Source organism: Cupressus sempervirens, chromosome 1 (assembly GCF_028749045.1).
Source record: "Cupressus sempervirens isolate cs-2001-9-10 chromosome 1, ASM2874904v1, whole genome shotgun sequence".
Taxonomy (NCBI): domain Eukaryota; kingdom Viridiplantae; phylum Streptophyta; class Pinopsida; order Cupressales; family Cupressaceae; genus Cupressus; species Cupressus sempervirens.
Window position 1 is genome coordinate 810917764 of NC_143118.1, and position 4916 is coordinate 810922679.

Genomic DNA, 4916 nt, shown 5'->3' on the forward strand with positions numbered 1-4916 from the left:
AACTTAAAGATTTTTCTTTCATTCCTAATAACATCTTGTATCTTTACTCATGCTTATGTAGACTTTTTAGTACTAAACTATTTTGGAACTAATGTATGATATAACTTATGAATATCAGTCCCACACACCTCTTGATTTTCTTAGTTTGATGAGGTGTGATCACCTGACCTATTAGGTAAAGCAATCCTTTCTCCACTTGATGTGCCACAATCCTCCTCTTTCTTCCATGTCTTGTTCATTTCATTTTAGACATTTTCAACATGTACCTTGCCTTTTCCTTTAATATTTTTTAACTCACAACTTGGTACCTTTGACTTTGTTGGACAATAGTGATTGATGTGACCAATATTCAAACAACTAAAATATGTGGTTTAACTCAACCACATTTTGTAGTCACTTCTAAAGTGTGTTCATACACAATTCTCAAAAACATGTCTATATTCTTGACAATAATGATAGTTATTACTTGTATTATAATTCCATTTGTAAGAGTTACCATTGTACTTTACCTTTTCTTTCCTATCTGATGACCATATGGGTTTGGATCTACACTCAAAAGCTCTATGTGCATACTTCTGATAGCTATAGTCCTTCAAATCTTCATGTGTGCATGGTCATAGTTCTACATTCATATGCCTAATGTCCTTGTTTGTTGCACTTATGACAATGACCCATGGTCTTATGCTTGACATTTTGATTTACAATCTTGCTTCTACATGCATTAGTAGTATGTCCTTTCTTACCACAATTATGACAAGTAGGTTTGGGATTCTTACCTTTTTTGTTCCTTTCTTTAGCACTTTTAGATGACTCTCCTTCTTCAATACTTGTCTATCCTAGTCCAAGTGTATTATTATCAGATCTAGGTGATCTCAATAATTGCTCAAAGTATTTGATGGCTTCACTTGGTTTATTGAAACTTTTAGCAAATACCTTTTCTCTTTTTAGGTCATTATACGATTGCTCATTCTACAACTTCAATGGTTTTATCTCAATGTCCTTAACATTCAATTCATAGTTGGCATTCATCATTTGACTCACAATATCCAATTGCATGTTGGAAATCTTGTTTAGCTCTAATGATTTCTCCTCCAGTCTGTTGGTCAAGAATCTTTTGTCTTATTCAATCATGGCTTTGTCTTCCATAGCTTTCTTCTTCTATTCATTCATCTCACATAGTAGTATGGCTTGTGATTCTTGCTTTGACTTGAGATTTCTGATTTCCTCAGCTTGGACTTTGTTCTTTTCCATTAGATCTACAATACTGCATCAAATTTATTGGAGTCTCCATTAGAAAATAGCTTAGTAGTGTCTATTTCTTTGTATTGTGTGCCACTATCCTCAATAGCAATTTTCTTCCTTCTCTTCAAAAATTTCATTATTTCTTCTCTTTCTTCATTCAATTGATGTAGAATGATCTATATTTGAATTCCCTAATACTCAATGATCTTTTCCAAATTTTGGACTTCCATTTTTAAGATCTTTCCTCAAAGCTACAAAGCTTCTCTTTCAAAGAACAAGGCTCTAATACCAATTTTTGGAATTACAATAGGAAAGGTAAACTTATTAGAGGGGGGTGAATTAGTAGTTTAAACTTTGACCCATAAAACATTCACCACACATCCATCTCATACATTCAATAAGTAAAATGAAATACCATATAAAGCATGTACATCTAAATCATGTAAACAAGTAAAAATTCACATATATATGACACCAAATATGATTACCCAGAAACCCTCCAATGAGAAGGTAAAACTAGGGTGGGAATGGCACCCACAAATCTTTACTACTAAAGCAATAAAGTGTATTCAATGAAGGTTACAATGTGGTCTACCCTATTAAAGGCTTACAAATATGTTTAGGTCTTACCATGTTAAAGGATTTCAACACCCTATTAGAAGTGTACCTTGTTAAAGTACTTTAACTCATAATTAAGTAAGCACTGTGTTAAAGGATTTTAATATAGTTTGTTAGGATTACTCTATTAAGAGATTTAAATAATTCACGTACTAGAATGATTCAACATTGATCTTGCAGTTAGCACTTGGTTTCTTGATGAAAAATCACCACTAAACTAATGTATTCTCAATCCTTCTTGATCAAATGTCTCTCTGTTGTATACTATTCCCTTCCTCTATTCTCCTTTTAATTGATTTTGCAATGTAGTTTCACTTTACAATTCCTTAGCCACCATGAATGCTCTATTTTCACATACAAACTTCTCTCTTCACTTCTTCCAAGCACACATGAAGTTTAGGGTTTTTCCTCCTTAAGAAGACTTAGGTGACTTAGGGCTAGGTGTGAATCAATAGTTATGATTCATCCATTTTGATGCTTAGACCTTCTCTTTTCCTAATTGGTTGCATACAATTCATAGGAATTCCAACTTAAGATTCATCCTTATCAAAAAAAATCATAATTTAATCTTTAAGTCAACTCAAAAATGGTTTAAATAGTAGTTTGTGCCATTACAAACAACTATGTCAAAATTGTCTTACTTGGCATCTAAAGTCTTTGATGCTTGGCATATACTAATTTCTATATTGTGACTCAACATCTATATCACTTGACATGCACTATTTACTCAGCTATTATATCACTTGGCATACACTACTTGTTTGACACTTGAGTGTCTCGACATGAGTGGCTGAACACTCACTATGGACTCAACACACTCTATCTTATACATGTTGTGCTCAGCATATACTACTTATTTGGCATTATTGAGCTATCATTTTGCATGATGGTTAACAATAGGAATCATTTCAAACTCCTCTCTTGAAAAGTTAATTTGAGATCAACTCCAAGGTTCCGAGTAATCTTGCGACCTACTAAAATCTGCCTAGTTGAAGAAAAATGTTTTTTTTTTAGAGAAGGCCTTTGCTAGTTGGTTTGATTTCGAATGAGGTATAGAATTTGTTCGTTTCTTCAAAATGAAACACACAAGAAAGAACTATATTTTTATATTTTTTTATATTTTCCAATGAATGCATTCTAACAATGTAACTAATATGAATTCCTAATCTAACAAGGGGGTAGTAAAGAAAATAACAAGAACTCTAAAGCAAATAATGTGAAAGTAAAATCCTAATGGACAAAATCTATGAAAACAACACGTCTGTGAGTTAAGATTTCAAAGAAATTGGTGGGTAACCAATGAAAATAGGAGTAGTGCTTCCTTGATTCCATTGATGCAATCTTCAATGGGAAACTTAATAACTATATGATGTTTCACTCTTCATCAAATTGTAAGGCCACAAAAAGTGTGTTCATGCGAGACAAGAAGTTATGCAAGAAAAATTTGGTGATTTCTTCTTGAGCTAGATATGTATGTGGAATTCATTAAAATTGTAGCAAAAACTAGAATTAAAAGATCACAAAACCAAAAACAAAGAAATAAACTTTTGGCTCAATCACAATTTCATGAACATAAATACACAAAACAATGACACATTTAGGCAAGAATCACTACAATCCAAATGTGAGCACCAAAAGCATAATTTTATTTCAAAATAATGGCAACCCTGATTACATATTACAATCACAAAATCACAAAATTTTACTAAGTGTCAAAACTAAAATTTTGGCTTCTAGGTTTTGTCGCCCTTCATACCAGAGCTATGTCTGGATGTTTGCCTTTGAATTTCTCAATAATCTCAGTAATATTAGCTACATATAGTAGATCTAAATCATCATACTTATCTTCCACCTTTTGTCTATAGTTGTCTACTTTAAAATGGGTATCAACAAAATCCTCGAGTTTTGTATCCAACTCTAGTAATGCTTCCTTTGCTCTGAATGCCTACTGAATGTCATCATCACTTAAAGCTTCATCAAAAATCTTCCAAAACTTCTCTATCACTACCTCTATGGGCATTAATTTCTCCCACTCTTCATCCTCAAAAATGTCCAAACACGCATTGCTATAATGTTTCTCTGCCTCCAAAATTTTCTCTCAAGCTCGGTCCTTGTGTTGATGGATCTTCGCATCTAATATTTCCATTACTTTATTACTATCTACTATTTTCTCAATCCAATCATCAATTAAATCTAATTCCTCTATTGTATATACATCTACCAAAATCTTGTACCTCTACCCTTTAATACCCTATAATACCTGTAAATCCTTACTCCAAGCATGTACCTCAACCATAATACTGAAATGTTGCTACCATATTGTTTACATTTTCTTGTGTAGCATGCAGTAGCTTAAGATTTCCTCAGATGATTAGGATGCCCTTTTCCTCAAAAATTTCTCGCCACTACTAATAGAAGTTCAAAAATGGATTCAGCTACACACCTTCCCCATCTCTTCTCTCTAATGCAGTGTTAAGTGTCACCTCAGGGTGTTTTAAATCTAAGGGACCAACCACTTCAACTAGATATCCTTTTAGGATTTCATGTTGCCTATGAAGTGTTTTGAGTTCTACCCCTTCTTGCTCGAAGGTTATGAAAACCTCTTTTATCCCCATTGTGACCATCAACCTGGTGTTATCCAATGTGGGATTTATGAGCATAACATCTTTGATTTGATAGTCCTATGGGCCTAGATCTTCTAAATCTACATCAGGAGGAGGGATAGCCACTTATGCAAACAAATCTTGGTCCTAGTCAATGTTAATAAAGGCCATCGGTCCTACTTCTCTTGTAGGGGACTCAGATTTGATTAGAACTTTCATCAACTCATACATGTCCTATTCATTGGCAGTGAACTATGGCTTCTTACTTCTTATCATTTCCATTTGCAACCACCTTGTGACTTGTTCCACTGATGGCCTGCCTCTTGAGGATGAAGGAGTTTTTTTTGCCACTGCTTTCCCCTTATCACTCCTCTCAAGGGTTCTTCCTCTTTTTGAAGGCTCTCCTTCTGTGGTTTCCATGTCTTGGGAGGTTTGTTGAGGGTATTCAACCAT